Source organism: Podarcis melisellensis (assembly GCF_964234715.1).
Source record: "Podarcis melisellensis genome assembly, chromosome: 16".
NCBI lineage: Eukaryota > Metazoa > Chordata > Lepidosauria > Squamata > Lacertidae > Podarcis > Podarcis melisellensis.
The window spans coordinates 32,296,479-32,315,034 of record NC_138533.1 but is presented as its reverse complement, the minus strand read 5'-3'; the positions used below and the strand labels follow the sequence as shown (position 1 = coordinate 32,315,034).

The window sequence follows — 18,556 nt, the reverse complement described above, 5'->3', positions numbered from 1 at the left end:
TATTGAGGAAGCACTGGGTACTGAAATTTTGTACCTCCTAACAATTTTGTGTCCGGGGCAACCACTCCTATGCCCCTCCCATGCTATGCCACTGGACGGTCCTGCCACCAGCTCCTTGCTGCTGCTACTTGCCTGCCCCTGCCCCTTCACAAGCACACACATCAGCTGCCTCTCTGCCTGGTGGTGGAGCTTGCCCTAGGCAGCACTGAGAAAACACAATGTAGCTTAAATTCAGAGGACTCTAAGTAGCCCGGCTCAAGCCTGAGTGCAACTAGACAGAAACACACACACACACAGAGAGAGAGAGAGAGAGAGAGAGAGAGAGAGAGAGAGAGAGAGAGAGAGAGAGAGAATCATACACAGTTGAAAAGCAAATGCTCTTATTGAGAAAGGTTATTAGGGTGTTCGGGAAACAGCTGCAGGCCCAGATGTAGAAATGATTGCTCAGTTAAAGATTTCTCAGCAGAAGATGGCTGTTGAATAAACCAGTGCGGAGCTTCAGAAGGGCATTTGAAGGAGCTGGATTCCTTAAGGCAGAACACTGCACAGCCAACGTTTCATTTCTAGTAGCGGAACAAAATTGCAAACAGCTGGTGGAAGATTTTTTAACATTTCTTTCAGATGGGATGATATTGCTTTTTATTTTTATTTTTTTAGCAAACAAACAAAAAACCAGGCAGTCATACAAAAGGCATTCTTTTTTCTCCCCCACCCCTATAAATAGCTAGCACTGATAAACTCACATCCATTATGTGAAAACAACAGTGATCTAGATGCGGTAGTTCTTACTCATTTCTTAAAATTGTACTCTCTCCATGTTCCACAGTATGCTCTAGGGCAGCGGTTCTCAACCTGTGGGTCCCCAGGTGTTGTTGGACTACAACTCCCATCATCTCTGAGCCCTGGCCTTGCTAGCTAGGGGTGATGGGAGTTGTAGTTCAGCATCTGGGGACCCACAGGTTGAGAAAGGATGCTCTAGGGCTTAGGAACCTGTTGCCCACCAAATGTTGTTGGATTCCAACTCCCAACAGCCCCAGCCAGCATGGTCAATGGTCAGGGGATGCCAGGAGTTGCAGTCCAACAATATACTGTATTTCACCACGTAATGGTCACATTTTTCATGCTGATTTTTCTTTTCAGAAAGCTGAGGCGCAACCATTATGCGAGGAAACAATTTTTATTAATGAACATAGTTATGTTTATGTTGCTCATGGCAGCTTTGCCCACCCACCCACTCCCCTTGCACCTTCAGCTGGTACAGAGAATGCACACTGCGAATGCCCTGAGACAACTGTGTGGTAAATGTCTTGGGACTGATATTAGGGACCCAAAAAGGGGGGGAGCGACTATTATGCTAGTATTGAGGGCCGCAAGTTCTGTGCCCCTGATCTAAATCCATGCAGCTCTCTGGGATTTCAGGCAGGGGTTTCTCCCAGCCCCACATACAGATGCCAGGGATAGATCAAGGCATGCCTGCCCTCCCTAGCAGCTTGCAGAGGCTTCTCCGTTGATTTTACAGTGGGGATGGAACATAGCTCACTGGTAGGCCACCTGCTTTGCATGCAGAAAGTCCCAGATTCAATCCCTGGCATCTCTGAAATCCTGGAGTGATGCCTACAATTGATGGACCAGTAGTCTGTCTCTGTATAAAGCAGTTCCTATGTTCCTTTGGCAAACAGGGATAGGGTCAATGTCTACTCCAGGCTGAGGAGGATCCCAAGTCAAGACACTCTCCATGTCCCTCCTTCCTTCAGTGAGTTCTCATTGTAACAGATCCAGGGGGTTCTTGTAAGAGGACCTTTGTTTAGGGGTGGTGTGGCTCCTCAGCAGATGCCTGACATGTCTGCTCTTGACCCTGGTCCTAGATGTGGTGCTCTAAGGATCTGGATCCCAATAAATGCTTTCCATTTATTCCATTTCCATGGGAGAGTATACTTTCAGGAAAGGCCTTCCTAGACATTTCCACATAATTTAAAACAACAACAAGAACAAAACGATCACAACTGCATTCTCCATTCATGGGTATTCCCTTCCACAGAAGGGAAGCTTCATCGTCCGATTAATTATTCATTGCAAATTAGGCAGTCGGCTGTAGCAGTTTAAAAAATTTTGCAACAGACATTTGTTTTACCGACTCGTAGCCGGGATGCAAAATCATTCTACACAGTGGTTGTGTTTGGATGCATAAACACTTGGTAAAGATGAGTGAAAGTGGAACTCTGTTGGCATCTTGCAGACCAGCGAGGGGGGAAAAAATCAATGAGTTGGTCTTTAAAAGTACCATTTGCAACCCACTCCAATTATAACAACCTACATTCTTCATATCACAAAGATGTAAACCAATGAAGTGTTTATACTATTGTTATAATATGTTCTTCTATAACAACTCCCTTTGGAATCCTCATCCCACCCATCCTCTGCTTCATTTCTGCAGAATATCTATTTGTTTTCAGATGGGGGTCATAAAGACCCCCTGCAAGTTGCTCCACCCACTTTTGCTTCTGGACTTGCCCATCACTGGTTTGTGGTCCTTGGAAGGTTGCTCAGAATGGAATGTGGCCCTCAGGGTGGAAAAGTTTCCCCATCCCTGCCTCATAAGAGCAAGTTGCTCAGTTGGAGCTCTCCGTGGTGCTGTAGCATCTTACCTGCCTTTGCTCTGTGGGTTCCTCCATGGAACCTCAATAAGATTTTTTTAAAAAACACAACACCTTGTATTAAAATCATTCTTTAAAAAACAGCCTGGTGCACAATGAACTGGGTAACTTTTTAAATCTATCAAATGGTGGTTTAATTGACAAGTGCAACCCAGGAGTAGACAATGCGGTGCTCCGCAGATGTTGCCAGACCTGGACTTCCATCTGCCCCAATGTTCAGCTAAAGAATCCCCAACAGATGACCGACCAACCAACCTTTGTTTAAAAACTACCAAAGAAGGAGAGTACACCAACCGTCCAAGGTAGTCTGTTCCACTATCAAGCACCTCTTTCCCCCAGAAAGTTTCTCCTAACATTTCATCGGAATCTCCTTTGTTGTGGTTTGAATCCATTGGTTCGAGTCCTACCCTCTGGAGCAGCAGAAAACAAGTTTGTTCCATCTTCCATGAAACAGACCTTAAGAACTCTTGTTAGAAAGGCGAGGATTTACTGCAATGTATTGTTGTGCTTCTTGCCTGTATTTCCTAGAATGCTTGAAAGGAAGGGAGCCTTCGCTTCACCAGCAGCAATTGCATGCTGGAAGCCAAGCGAGACTGCCTTTTTAGAGGGACACTTCAGGCAGAAATGGAAACATATCATATGCTCTGATTGGACATGGTTTGCAGCTGTAATGCAGAAGTAGAGAGAAGCAAATATACCATTTCCTATCTCTCCCACCATTCGCTCCCACCTCAAGCCCCCGCCCTGGGCAAACACACAGGGTTTTCTTGATCTTATCTTTACCTTTCACAAAGCCTTTAAAAGCCATCTGTAGGGATTTGTAAAGGCTGTTTCTTGTTTCAAATAAACTGCAAAAGTGATCTGTATGGAACAGATGGAAACAAATAATAAAAAAAAGCTTATCAGGATGCCAGGGAGGGGAGGGTGTGTGTGTGGAGGTAACACTTGCTACATTTGGAAAATATCAGATATGAGTTAGCAGAAATGTTGCCTATGAGATGCACCAAGTTGGCGCTTGGCCAGCAATTTCCTCTCCCCCATAATAAGCCAGAGTGCTCCACAGCCACTTGAGATGGATGAAGCCATCAATTTTGCTTTCTCTCTTTCTCATTTCTGCACTCTTCATTTTTCTGCATCACTCGCCATTTCTTTTTAACATCCTCATTAAAACACATCTGCATTCCAGTGCAAACTTTCTCCCAATATATACATTTTTGCAAAGCACTTGCCCATAATACAGTGGTACCTAGGGTTACAGACGCTTCAGGTTACAGACTCTGCTAACCCGGAAGTAGTACCTTGGGTTAAGAACATTGCTTCAGGAGGAGAACAGAAATCACGCAGTGGTGGAGCGACAGCAGTGGGAGGCCCCCATTAGCTAAAATGGTACCTCAGGTTAAGAACAGTTTCAGGTTAAGAACGGACCTCCGGAACGAATTAAGTTCTTAACCAGAGGTACCACTGTATACTGCACGTTGCATATTATTTTTCACTAATATCTGTATTTTTATGGTGGCTTCACTGTACTGTAAGCATTTTTGCACACACTGTTTGCTTGAAGGACTGCATCTTATTATTGGGAGAAGTGCACATTTCCAAATATAACTTTTTTAAAAAAATTGCAAATAGTTTCAGAGAGTGCAAATTAGGTAGGTCGTGATTATTGGAAGAGTGTGCCCTAAGGTATCCAAAGTGTGCAGTATAAGGTTTGTAAATCTAGATACAGAGCAGACTTTACCTGTTGCAATCAGGCTCAGAGAGATGCTTGTAGAGTGAGTGAAATAACAAAGTCTTTTATTATATGAAGCACATAACTTGGACCGAAAAGTTTCCATTTCTAACCTACCTAACTAATCTAGAGAAGAACAAGGTAGCCGTTGCTTGCTCCTTTGTTCTCAGAGGATAGCTCCAGCTTGACCTGTCATCTTGAGATCCAAGAGAGGAGGAGGAGGAGGAGGTTGTAAACAGGATATATCAGTCTAAACAACAAAGAGATAGAGAGGTCAGCTCAAGAGCTTAAAGGTACATGTATATCCATAACCAAAATAACTTTATTGGCTTCTAAATTAGTTTCCAAAGACCAGAGCTGATGGGAATTGCAGCCTCCAACATCAGGCAGGCAACAGATTCCCCATACACATTGGGAAATGCCTTATACTGTATCAGACAATTTGGGCTCCAACTAGCTCAGTATAGCCTGCACTGACTGGCAGCAGCTCTCTGGGGGTTTCAAGCAGGGGAGATGTCCAGGATTGATCCTGGGATGTTTATGCAAAGCAGATGCTCTGCAGCCCTTCCCACAAGGCAAAGGTAGTGCTGACCCATTAGCACAAGTTTACTCCCTAAAAATTAAGCTGAGCCATTTACCAGACTACTTTGGATTGCCTTCGAGACGTTATTAGGGAGCTAATTAAAACAAAGAGACGTCTTTGGTATTCAGAACTCATAGTGCATTTATTCAGCAGCACTCAAGGCAAAAGCTGGAGAAAAAGCCATTGATGACAAAGCACCATTCTTCCTGGGATGGAGGAGGGATGTCCACTCTGCTCCTTGTTACACAAAGGATTCTCCTCTGATCTAAATATACTGGCAAAGATGAAAAGGGGTTGCTGTCTTTCCTTGCCTTAAAATGAATGGGAAAGAGAGGGAGGGGACTTGGGAACTGCTCATAAACCAAGGCAGCGGGGTGATGGGAGTGTCCTGGGAAATGATAATATAAACTATGAAATCAAAAGAAGCATCCCCCACAAAACACAAAATCTCTTAGGATTTACATAACACAAAAGGAAAAGCACACATCCAGCAGAGTTTCAGGGGCTACGTGGGATCAGGAAAATGCCTTTTTTCTTTTGTTTAACTAGCCTGAGGCTGCATAAACACTTTACATTTAAAGCACACATTCCAAGGATCCTGGGAACTGTAGTTTACCACTCAAAGTGCTGCAAATCCCACTTTTCACGATTCTTTGAAAAGGAATACTATATGCTTTGAATGTGTATGCAGACATAGCTTGAGTGTGTTGGGGAGTGTTATATACTGACTGTGCATCCCACCATCAGTCTACTGCATATTTCTAAATTACACCTATACATATTAACTGCATGCAGTTGAATGAAGCGGCAGAGGCAATGTGGTGTAGTGGTTAGCATGCTGGGATAGGGTAGAAAGACCCAGATTCAGTTCCTCTTTCACCCATGAAGCTCACTAGGTGACTTTGGGCCAGACAATACTGCCAGTTTAACCTACCTCACAGGGTTATTGTGAGGATAAACTGAAGGGGGGACGAAAGAGAAGCATGTATGCCACCTTCAGCTCTTTGGATGAAAGGTTTGTTGTGTCCAACTCTTTATGACCCCATGGACCAGAGCACGCCAGGCACTCCTGTCTTCCACTGCCTCCCGCAGCTTGGTCAAACTCATGTTAGTAGCTTTGAGAACACTGTCCAACCATCTCATCCCCTTCTCCTTGTGCTCTCAGTCTTTCCCAACATCAGGGTCTGATCCAGCAGGGTTCTTGTGTTTTTTTAAAATGTTCTTATGGACCTTATTTAAGGTCAGGGCTGTAGCTCAATGATAGAGCAACTGCTTTGCACGCGGAAGGTCCCATGTTGAACCCCCAGTGGCATCTTCAGGTGGGCTGGGAAACAAGCCCTCTTTGAAGCCTTGAAGAGCTGCTACCAGTCAGTGTTGACTATGTTGGGCTAGATCAGCCAATGGTCTAGAGAAGCTTCCTATGTCCCCACGTTTTATGGAGCCCCTAGAACTCCCCCTGGTGCCCCTGAACTCTCCTGCATCTTTGCTCTGGGCAAGATAGAAAGGTCACAAATAAAGATGTAGCACCAGGCACATCCTTTAAGTCCCAGTCTTGTTTCTCCAGGAGGCCATCTCAGCCCCCAGCCCATTATTCCAGAGCAGCCACCATCACCTCAACGGCCTTCTTCTTGCCTCTCTAAAGAGCACCGTTATTCTTGCATCCCTCAAGGTCATCCGAGTTTGTTTGCAAAAGGCTCCTGCATCATAAAGTGGCATTTTAAGTACACACGCAATCTCACCAGCACCCAAGGTCACCGTGCGGAGTCTGTCAAGGGGTGAAGAGGGCAAAGTGCCTGATTCCTCTCTGAAATTGAAAACGCTGCCCTTCCCGTTGGTTCCTTGAGGGCTGTCACGAGACATACAATTCAGCTGTTAACTGAGAGGGAGGAAGAGGAGTGTGTCTCGTATATGCACCGGCAGGTGGGTGGGTGTCTGGTGGAGGGAGGGAGGTTGTTTAAATAGCTGTGAAAAGCACGGGGTGTATGTTTTACCCAGAGATATATTACACTTGATTAGGCGATGCGCTGGAGCGCAAATGGTACAACGGGAGACGGACGTGCTTAACTAGCAGTTCCAGCCGGCTCTCCGGTATCAGGAGGTCAAGGGAAAGATTAACTGTATCTGACTGCCATGTCAAAACGCTCAATTGGAGTGTTTATAAAAATATTACAAAGCAGCAAACTAGATGCCACGGACAAGAAGGGTAGATTGATATACCACGATGCAGCTCCCTCCCCACCGAAAGCAACAACAAATCCATGGCGATTAGCAAGGCCTTGTTTGCAAGATGCTGCAGCCAAAAGGCCAGAGGAAACCCAGCTTCCCAGCAGGATTCTGCAGCAAATGGAACAGAGAGGGAGAAAAGCCATCTCCACTTTCAGTCTCTAACCTGGGCATGGTAGGAAAGAGACAGGATACCTGCAGCCCTCCAGAGGGCAGGATTCAAATTGCCAATTATAGTGGTACCTCGGGTTACATATGCTTCAGGTTACATATGCTTCAGGTTACAGACTCCGCTAACCCAGAAATAGCACTTCAGGTTAAGAACTTTACTTCAGGATAAGAACAGGAATCGTGCTCTGGCGGTGTAGCGGCAGCAGGAGGCCCCATTAGCTAAAGTGGTGCTTCATGTTAAGAACAGTTTCAGGTTAAGAACAGACCTCCAGAATGATAATACATTAAAACATCAGTCATTAAAGACTTCCCTAAAAAGGGCTGCCTTCAGATGTCTTCTAAATGTCAGATAGTTGTTTATTTCTTTGACATCCGATTGGAGGGCATTCCACGGGGCAGGCGCCACCACCGAGAAGGCCCTCTGCCTGGTTCCCTGTAACTTCACTTCTCGCAGTGAGGGAACTGCCAGAAGGCCCTTGGCGCTGGACCCCTGTGTCCAGGTTGAATGATGGGGGTGGAGACGCTCCTTCAGGTATACTGGGCCAAGGCCATTTAGGGCTTTAAATGTCAGCACCAACACTTTGAATTGTGCTCGGAAACGTACTGGGAGCCAATGGAGGTCTTTCAAGACTGGTGTTATGTGGTCTCGGCAGCCGCTCCCAGTCACCAGTCTAGCTGCCGCATTCTGGATTAGTTGTAGTTTCTGGGTCACCTTCATAGGTATCCCCATGTAGAGCGCATTGCTGGACTACAGCTCCTACCTGCCGCAGTCACCATGGCCAATAGCCAGAGATTATGGGAGTTGTTGTTCAACAAGATATAGAGGACCACATCCCTGCCATAGTGGCCAGGAGATTGACAGCACAATCCCATACACATTGATTCAGAAGTAAGCCCCAGTGGTGCATACTCCCAGGTATGCCACCATATGTTATAGACATAACATTGTTATAGACATAACATTGCCATTGGAGATGCTGGCTGGGAATTATGGGAGTTGGGGCCCAACAACATCTGGCAGGTCCCACATTGGGAATCCCTGGTTTAGGACTATGATGCAATAGCACAGAGAAAGAGAGACCTGGATCCCAATTGCAGAGTCGTCTGCCTCTGGAGCTAAGACAACCAGCTTTAGAAACAGCATACACATTAACTAGTTTTAGGGAGTTTTACCCAATACACAAGCATTGTTCCAATCACACAAAAATTGGAGAAATTAATTCCCCGCCTCCCCCCCCAAAAAAGCAAAGAATGTACAAAGAGAGACAGACTATAATTCTGGAATTGACAAGGCCTGACTCACCAGTATTAACTGGCCTATATAATTATGTCATGAGAGTGCTTTAGGGAACAGACAGTCTTAACACAGGAACCAGATCCTTTGAGTAGAACAATAAAAAGAAGGAGGGGAAACCTTGAGGGAGGTGACTTTCATTTTCTTTTTTTAAAAGAGAAAGAGAGAGAGGGGAAAGAAAAGAAGCCAGATTTAGTACTGTTCTAACTTGCAGGCTTCCCTTTCAAAAAGGTAATTGCAATGCATTAGTGTGCCAGAGAATGTTCCAAAGCATTTCGGTGAAATCTCTTTTGCTTTCACGGCCTCGGGACGCAGATGCCAAAACAACAAACAGCTGAAATCCAATTACAGTGGAATATTCTGAAGCCCATTTCCATCTGTAATTTGTTAGTCTGCTTAAACATGCAAAGTGATTTCGCTCTCATGCGTGGGGTGCCCGGCTTCATGCGTGCCGGAGCTCACACGGCAGACCACTTTAAATTTTAAATGGTGGCACCCGCCACAGATCAGGATGATCCTCTGCGGTTCCTATAATCAACTGTGAACTGTGTGCTCCAGTTTCAAGCATAAGTCCTGAGGGATAAAGCCAAAGGCCCATCATAGTCCAACATCCTGGTCTCTTGGCAGCCAACCAAGTACCTATAGGAAGCCCACAAACAAGACCTGAGCACAACAGCAACTTTCCCCACTTGCAATTTGCAGCAAGTGGTATTCAGAGAAATTTTGCCTCCAACAGAGGAGGGAGAACATACCCATCACAGCTACAGAGAGCCTTATCCTTCACGAACTTTTCTAATCCTCTTTTAAGGCCACCCAAGCTGGTGGCTATCGCTATGTCACAGAGCAAACCAAGAGGCAGGACAGTCACGACTTAAAGACAAAACCAGAATTACACCAGATCTCAGGTAGATGAAGGCAAGCCCAGGAAAGCTGGGGCCATTGCATGAGAACGTGAGAAGACTCCTGCTGGGTCAGGGCAAAGGCCTATCTAGTCCAACATCCTGTTCTCACAGTGGTCAGCCAGGTACTGACAGGAAGCTCACCAGCAGGATCCAAGCACAACAACACTCTTCCCATCAGGATCTTCAGGGCATTCAGAGAATTCACACTGTTTATAACTGTCATGGTCGAACATAGTCATCATATGCCATCCCCTCCCATTCTGTCCTTTTTGTAGTAGACATTGATAACCTTGTTGTTGTTGTTGCTGCTGCTGTTGTTGTTGTTTAGTCATTTAGTCGTGTCCGACTCTTTGTGATCCCCTGGACCAGAGCACGCCAGGCACTCTTGTTTTTCACTGCCTCCCGCAGTTTGGTCAGACTCATGTTAGTAGCTTCGAGAACACTGTCCAACCATCTCGTCCTCTGTCGTCCCCTTCTCCTTGTGCCTTCCATCTTTCCCAACATCAGGGTCTTTTCCAGGGAGTCTTCTCTTCTCATGAGGTGGCCAAAGTGTTGGAGCCTCAGTTTCAGGATCTGTCCTTCCAGTGAGCACTCAGAGCTGATTTCCTTCAGAATGGATAGGTTTGCAGTCCATGGGACTCTCAAGAGTCTCCTCCAGCACCATAATTCAAAAGCATCAATTCTTCAGCAATCAGCCTTCAGCTCTCACTTCCATACATCACTACTGGGAAAACCATAGCTTTAACTATACAGACCTTTGTCAGCAAGGTGATGTCTCTGCTTTTTAAGATGCTGTCTAGGTTTGTCATTGTGTTTCTCCCAAGAAGCAGGTGTCTTTTAATTTCGTGACTGCTGTCACCATCTGCAGTGATCCTTATCTCCCATCAATTTGCCCAACCCCCTTAAGAACATAAGAAGAGCTGGCTGGATCAGCCCAAAGGCCTATCATAGTCCAGCATCCTGCTTCAAAGTGGACAACCAGATATCCATGGGAGCCCATCATCAAGAACAGAGAACAAGAGCTTTCTCCCCGCTTCTGATCCCCAGAAGAGCAGCCCTCAAAGAAACCCCAAACCCTAAAAGGTGTTTGTTTGTTTTTTGGTCTCCAACTATATAATTAATTTCAAGAAACAAGAATCAATCAATTGGGAAATTCCTTAGTTGCCACTCAAGGTTGTTGGTTTTTTAAAAAATTATTAGAGTTTATAAATAAAAATGCAAATATTATTGTCAAATACCATTATTTTTAAAAAAACATTAATCCGGAGGCAGAAAAAGAGAAAGAAAGGAAGGAAGGAAGGAAGGAAGGAAGGAAGGAAGGAAGGAAGGAAGGAAGGAAGGAAGGAAGGAAGGAGACGCAATCCACTCAAAGTTTTCATTATGGGCCAAGCTGCCACTCGACATCAGCCACAAAGACATCAGAAGCCTAAAAGTGTTCTCTCTCGCTCTCGCTCTCTATTTCGAAATCCTGGTTTATTGATTGAACAGAAACATAACAGAGATGTGTGCCTGCTTCCAGAGACAGGCAGCAATGTAATTCCTTCAGCTCCCTGTCATTCAAAATTGGTCAGACTGAAGGTCACAAGAGTGAGAGGAGCAAATCCTGTTCTCGCGGAGTGCTTTGTTGAAAGGGAAAGTGCTGGTGCAGCATTGTGGTGAAGAGGCTGAACAGTGACTCAGGAAGCTGCCGGTTCAAATCCCACCTCAGCCAGTTTTCTTAGAAGAGCAGTTTTTTTCTCTCTCTCTCTCAGCCTGCAATATGGGGGAGGGGAGAGATAATTGTACTGACTTACAGTACAATTGTACTGTACTGACTTATCTTACAGAGTTGTTATAGGATTACAACCAGGTGGTGGCTTCTAAACATCTGAAACTCCCTAAACATATGTTGCATTATTTTGTTGCATGAATTAAAATAGGTGTGGTGAACATGCAGTCCTCAATCTAATTTAATGGGGACGGAAGGAGGGGAAATTGGGGAAATCCCAGACAAAAGGAGCAATGGAAAGAGGAAAGTTCTCTTCAAGCTATTGTTTCAGACCTCTGGTGTCACAGACTGGCTAGACGCAAAGGAATGATGGGAGGCACCAAAGGGATAAAGGTTCAGAGCTCGGGGAGTGGTGGTGGGACCACAACGCATGGTCAGAGGAAGAAGATGGGGAAGAGCAGGTGTCAGAATTTGAAGAGGTAGCAGGGCTTGGTAAGAAGGGAGTGTCTGTGGCAGAAGGAAGTGCTGAAGCGGAAGCAGGAGAGGAGGGAGGCCAAGAGGCAGAGATGAATCCGGCTGGTGAAGAAGCCAAGGTATCTCTCCCTCCTGCTGCAACAAGCTCCCCTTCCCACTGGTCTCCCAGGACCAGGAGAGATATGAAGTGGTAGGAGCAAAGACGCACTGCTATAGTCTCAGATTTCTTGAGAAGTACCCAGAAGAGGAGAAGACTTAGGTAGCTATGGGAAGGTGGGAACCTTGCCTCATAGGAGCAAGACCTACCTAGAAGAGTTGCTGTGCTCATTGTGCCTGGTGCTCCTGTTCAGACCTTGTTTCTTCCCATAAAGAGTTAACTTTGCATGCTTTGTTCAATCGGTGTGATTTATTGCTGGCCGGCTCCCTGACATTTGGCAAGAGCGATCGGTGGCATGGCATTTGCTTCTGGGTCCTGGTGTTGGCCTTGAGAGGACTTGGATTCAGACGCGGCATCAGTCACACCACCCAAGGAGAAACCCTCAGCCAGTGATAGCTGGTGTCCACCGAGACTGATGGGGCAGAAAGCCGGGAGCCCAATGAAAAGTGGAGGCAGAACCAATAACAGGCAGAGCCCAGGAATTGTTGTTTTGCCTTCCTCTTCCTCCTCCCTGCTGAGTTGAGACCAAGGAGGAGAAAGCTGACAGGCAGTGCCATCTGGACTGGGTTGGAAGGCAGGTAGGTGGGTGCTGGCCCAGGATGGGCAGAGCTTAGTGGGGCAGCACCCCAGTAGCCCTAACCCTCTGCTGCCCTCAACACACCCTTAAATGCTGCTCTGGTCTGGGGACATGGTTCTCCCATCATCCTCGGAGTCTAAGGAGGAATCTCTCACAGCCTGTCCCGCTTCCCAACCATGCAGCTTCATGAGACTACATCACTTTAAAGATCACAAATTTAACAGCAGGGCAAGAATTCTTCACATACAAGTCTGTGTGTCTCAAAGAGACACTGCTGGAGTTTTTCAGCTTTACTGCATTCAGAGTTCAACTATATGTGAGATATGGAGGCTAATGATGGCTACCAGGCATTATTTATTTATTGCATCTGTTCCCCACCTTTATTCCAAAGAGCACAAGTTGGAATACATAGTTCTCTTCCTTCCCATTTTATCCTCACAGTAACCCTGGGATGTGGGTTAGGCTGAGAGGCAGTGACTTGCCCAAGGACTTCATGGCCCAGTGGGGATTTCAACCCCCAGTCTCCCACGCCCTATTCTGACACAAATCAAAATGTTTATTCGGCTTTACGCCCATCATGAAACACAACACAACAAAACAAATCAAATAAAACAGCGGACTCGTTCTTTCACACAAACCGCTACACCACAGTGGCTCTGTTCTGCTTCCACTGTTGGATGGAGGGTGTTTCTGAATACCAATTCCTGGAAATTGCAAGCAGGGCAGAGCGCCTTTGAACTCGGGTCCTGCTTTCAGGATCTGGTCAGCCACTGTGAGAACAGGATACTGGACTACATTGGTTGTTGGCTTAATCCCACAGGGCTCTTCTTATGTGTGTGTGTGTGTGTGTGTGTGAGAGAGAGAGAGAGAGAGAGAGAGAGAGAGAGAGAGAGAGAGAGAGAGAGAGAAAGAGAGAGAGAGAGCTCACCTTCTTCTCCTCTCCCCGCCCCCTATCAGTGAGCAGGTAAACATTATCCATTTTATAACAATATAATAATAATAATAATAATAATAATAATAATAATAATAATAATAATTTATTATTTGTACCCCACCCATCTGGCTGGGTTTCCCCAGCCACTCTGGGCAGCTTCCATAGAAACCAAAAATACAGTAAAATATCACAGATTAAAAACTTCCCTGAACAGGGCTGCCTTAAGATGTCTTCTGAATGTCAGGTAGTTGTTTATCGCTTTGACATCTGCTGGAAGGGTGTTCCACAGGGTGGGTGCCACTACCGAGAAGGCCCTCTGCCTTGTTCCCTGTAGCTTTGCTTCTCGCAATGAGGGAACCGCCAGAAGGCCCTCGGCACTGGACCTCAGCGTCCGGGCAGAATGATGGGGGTGGAGACGCTCCTTCAGGTATACTGGGCTGAGGCCGTTTAGGGCTTTAAAGGTCAGCACCAGCACTTTGAATTGTGCTCGGAAACGTACTGGGAGCCAATGTAGGTCTTTCAAGACCGGTGTTATATGGTCTCGGCGGCCTCTCCCAGTCACCAGTCTAGCTGCCGCATTCTGGGTTAGAATTAAGGCAACTGGGTGCTGCAAGGGAAAGGAAAGACACCAGCATAGACTTCTCTCCAATAAAACCGACAGGGAGGGAGGGAGGGAGGGAAATTGCCATGGTTCACTTCCCAATGTAATCAGTCAAGTTCAAACACACAGCTGCGATGAATGGCAAGCATCCAAACCTTAATGCAGCAGAAAGCGGAACCAGTGTTTGAAGAGGCTGTCCCCCGGAGGAAGAGGGTAACAGAGTGCACGAGGGAGCGTAAACCATGAAGTCAGCAGTCTGAAGGCCCTGACTGGAATGGCTGCTAACTGGCAAGAAGAGAAAAAGAAAGAGAGAGGTCTGGGCAATAAAGATGCACAACTGTGACCTCCACATCTTTGGATGGGGGGAGTTTCCTGTTTCCCCACCAGGCTTGCAATTAAAGGAAGGAGCTCTCTAGCATACGTGCCAAATATTTCATAGGTTCTCCTGCAAGCAAGCAAGGAGCATCTTCTGTGCCCCTCTTCCATGTGTTCAACTTCTTGGAAGATATACTTGTCTCTTCCACTCTTTGTCCGAATGATTTATCCCTGCCATACACGACAATGCATCTGCATGTATGGCTCTGATCATAATCGTTCATGTGTTCACTTTTTGCACTGATGATGGAGATATTCCTACAGTTTTCTTGAACGAACAAACAGACATTCATACAAGAGTGGCTGCACTGTGGTGTGGTGTGGTGTGGTGTGGTGTGGTGTGGTGTGGTGTGGTGTTGCCAGCTTTAAAAGTGAAGATGGGTTGTTTGTACTAGTTGGTTCAGCTACTGACTCAATAGTTGAGTAGATAATTCATGGCATGTCTTCCCTACTTCCTTCAGGCGGAGGCTTAGATCACCTGCCCCTAAGGGTGGAAAGATCTGTCTATTTTGGTTCTCTCAGCTTTTCATATTTCCCATCTTGAATTATGCTCTCCACATTTTACAGCAGTTTGTGAATTAAAAAGAACAAAATCCTCAGGAAAATTAATCAGCATTTTAGGATGAATTTCTTCTAATAAACACACTTTTCTTTGTAGTTTTGACTAATGCATTTTTGCAAGCAACCTTCCTTAAGACAATGAGTTTCCCTCCATCCCTAGAACCATCAAGTTGAGTTTGGTGAAGGTATTTTGATAGGTAGCCACAAGCCTATGCCCCCAAAATGGGCAAATTCACATGGAAGTGATGTTTCAGTTCACCATCTTGATTCAAAACAGCATCTGATGTCCAAACAGCAACAAAATCCTCTACCGCCACCTCCTCAGGCCAAATTGGTGATCTTGAGAGGTATCTGTCCACATAGCGTACAAACATACAAACGGGCAAACCATTTCCCAAAATATATAGTACAGTAGATTGCAAACTGTTTCAAGATCTTTGATGATAAGCGGCCTGTAAGTGGAAATCATAATATAAATAGAGCATTTTCAGCCACTTTAATTGGGCAAACCTCAATTTCTGGTGGGTGGTTGGATCATTCCTAGGTATTGCTGACAGCCTGAAAGTCACCTTCCGCAGTTAACCTACCATGTCCAAATACAACATGACTCTGGTACGCTTGTATGTTCATAGGACCCTCTTCCCACTTTTCCATGGAAGGAGCAAAGACCAAGTTATGACCAGAAGAGAAGGAAGGATTCCACTGTCACTGTCCCCAGCCACCCTGCATTGACCTCATGGAAGACTCATGAAGACTGCTTAATCTTAAAACAGCATGAAAACAGCTGAACATAACCAGCAGTTATGGTTAGAAGACAGTCACACTGAGTCCAGCGCAACTTACTCCCAAGTATGCATGCCTAAGGGATCACAGCCTTCAGCACCAGTTGTTCACAACATGGATCGGGAACCTAACATTTTTGACTGCTAAAAAAAGTCTCCGTGCACATAAAATGTTTAGAGACTTCAGTATGTAGCTGCCGTTTTTTCTGATAGCCTTGTAAAAACTGACTCCCTCCAGGCAAATCCTCGTTTTGACAGACAGGGGCGGGGGGGGGGGGAATTACTCTCTTCTGTGCTGTTTGTGTTGCAGCAATATGTTGCTGTTTGGGTTTTTTGTTTTTTTTATCTAGAGCTATCAGCTGGAGACAAGCCCCTTTTGTGTTGAACAGGGAGCAAACGTCAGCCCAAAACGCACAGAGATAAAAGGCAGGGGCTTCATACAATCAAAGACGCTTTGCAAAATCTGGCAGGCAGAAACCTGGCCAAGAGCCCTGGAAAGTCAGTCATGAACTGCTGACAGCCAGACCTAGATTAACTTCGATGCTGAGTGTCAGTGGAGACTGGTCCTTTAGGACACATGGGGCACTGGCCCACCAACCTTGGTCTGCCCTCCGCCTGCCAGAACCTGCCTGCCTTCCTACTTGCATCCAGTCCTGGGGGAGAGAGTGATTTGAGGTAACTTCCAGGTCCATAGCTCACTTGGCACACAGACGGTGTCGGGTTTGGCTGCTGGCCTCTCCAGTTAGCAGGCAATGAACAAGCTGAGTTTGAGAGCCTGGAGGGCTGGTGGCAATTCTAGTAGACAACCCTGGGGTTAGATGCAGTGCTCTATTATGGCAGACAGGGTGTTGCCCTCTCTAATTTCAGCCTGCCTCCTGGAGGGTATCTGGGACGCGGGTGGCGCTGTGGGTTAACCACAGAGCCTAGGACTTGCTGATCAGAAGGTCGGCGGTTCGAATCCCCACTATGGGGTGAGCCCCCGTTGCTCAGTCCCTGCTCCTGCCAACCTAGCAGTTCAACAGCATGTCAAAGTGCAAGTAGATAAGTAAGTACCGCTCCAGCGGGAAGGTAAACGGCATTTCCGTGCGCTGCTCTGGTTCGCCAGAAGCGGCATAGTCATGCTGGCCACATTACCCGGAAGCTGTACTCCGGCTCCCTCGGCCAATAAAGCGAGATGAGTGACGCAACCCCAGAGTCAGCCACGGCTGGACCTAATGGTCAGGGGTCCCTTTACCCTTTACCTTTTACCTTGGAGGGTATAGACAGCAGTGGAGCAAGCCGATTGGGCGCCTGGGGTGGCGTGCATGCCCTGTGCCCAGGGGCAGGACCAGCTACCCGTGGGGTGGGGCAGGATGCTCTATGGGGCCTCTGAGGAGTCTGCCTGCCTCCTCCCACTCAGCCACCCTACAGCTGAAGACGAGAGAGTGGGCAGACTGTTTGGGGCAGCACGGAGCCTGCGGGCGCCCAAGCCACTGTGTCACTCCCAGGAGAGACACATGGCTAGGGCACACAGGCCCCGTGGTGAGTACCGCCCAGCATTTTGTCACCCCCCTGAGTGGTGACACCCGGGGTGACCCACCCAACCACACACACCCTTCTTCCACCCCTGGGTATAGAGTTACCCCTACCCCTAAACCCCGTGAAGGTAGCTCTGTATAGGGAAGTAGTGATTCCCAGCATCCGGTTTAAAAAAAGAGAGATGCATTATTCAAGGGTACATTCCAGCCAGGCCAGTCGCGGCCAATGGTGTGTGTGAACTGAGGAGAGTTCTGAGAACTATAATTGATTGTAGGCTTGTTCCTGTATTCAAAATTGATTTAAAAAAATAAATAAGGAAGAAACACAGACATACTTCAAAATTTGCGCTAATATGAATTTGCAGCGCAGTTTTCCAGCTAATATGTATATGACGAGAAAGCATGAATAAAAACAAATATAAAACCCAAACCACCAGAATGCCTGCATTATGCAAATCCAGTTGAAAAAAAAACACATAAATGTAATAGGCCTTATAGTAACAATTGCAAAGTTATTTACTAGAAACTACTTCTCAAAAATTAGATGCAGCTTCTTCTAATGTCAAAATCAACTTTGTGACATAATATATTGAAAAGTAGCTTTTCAGTTGATCACCAGGTCCAGTATGTAGAAAAGAATGTACCACGGGACTGACAAAATAGGATTTGTATTTTGTACATAATGAACTTGGTGATCAACTGAAAAGCTACTTTAATATATTATGTCACCAAGTTGATTTTGACATTAGAAGAAGCTGTATCTAATTTTTGAGAAGTAAATAACTTTGCAATTGTTACTATATGGCCTATTACGTTTATGTGGTTTTTTAAAAAAAAAATTGAATCTACTCATGAAAATAGCACACAAAGTGCATTATATTCGGAGGAATGTGCGTTAGTCAAAATGGCATACCAAAAAAACGTGCTCGTTAGGAGTAATTTGCATTAAAATGCTTAAGAATTTTCCTGAGATCTTTTTTTTATGATTATTTAAAAGAAATCGCAAATTGCTGTAAAATTTGGTAGAGAACCGAATTCAAGATGGTAAAAACGAGAAGCCGAGAGCACTGAAATGGACAGATCCTTCCATGCCAATTGACGGATGGGTTGCGCAACTGAGGCATCTTGCAGAGATCGTCCACAGATCCCTACGGAGACTATACTCCATAGCAACCGTGGACTTGCTGCCATGCAATCTGCAGAATCACCCTGAGGGTTCTAAGGTATAAATTTAGGAACAAAAGCTATTCATGCATAAGTGCAGCGGAAACCAGATCTGTCCTGTAGAAGTTAGCCTGTTGGCATAGCTTACAC

The 18,556-nt window shown here is 45.9% G+C and overlaps 1 long non-coding RNA gene across 1 annotated transcript; it reads right to left on the bottom strand.

The window, feature by feature from the left end:
* Window positions 1-412: 412 nt before the first annotated feature.
* LOC309359645 lies at window positions 413-4,570 on the bottom strand. Its single transcript, XR_014163889.1, has 4 exons — window positions 4,501-4,570; window positions 3,438-3,515; window positions 2,945-3,064; window positions 413-563 (listed from the first exon to the last, which is right to left on the bottom strand). It is a non-coding gene; the product is annotated as an uncharacterized lncRNA (long non-coding RNA).
* Between the last annotated feature and the right edge of the window lie 13,986 nt (window positions 4,571-18,556).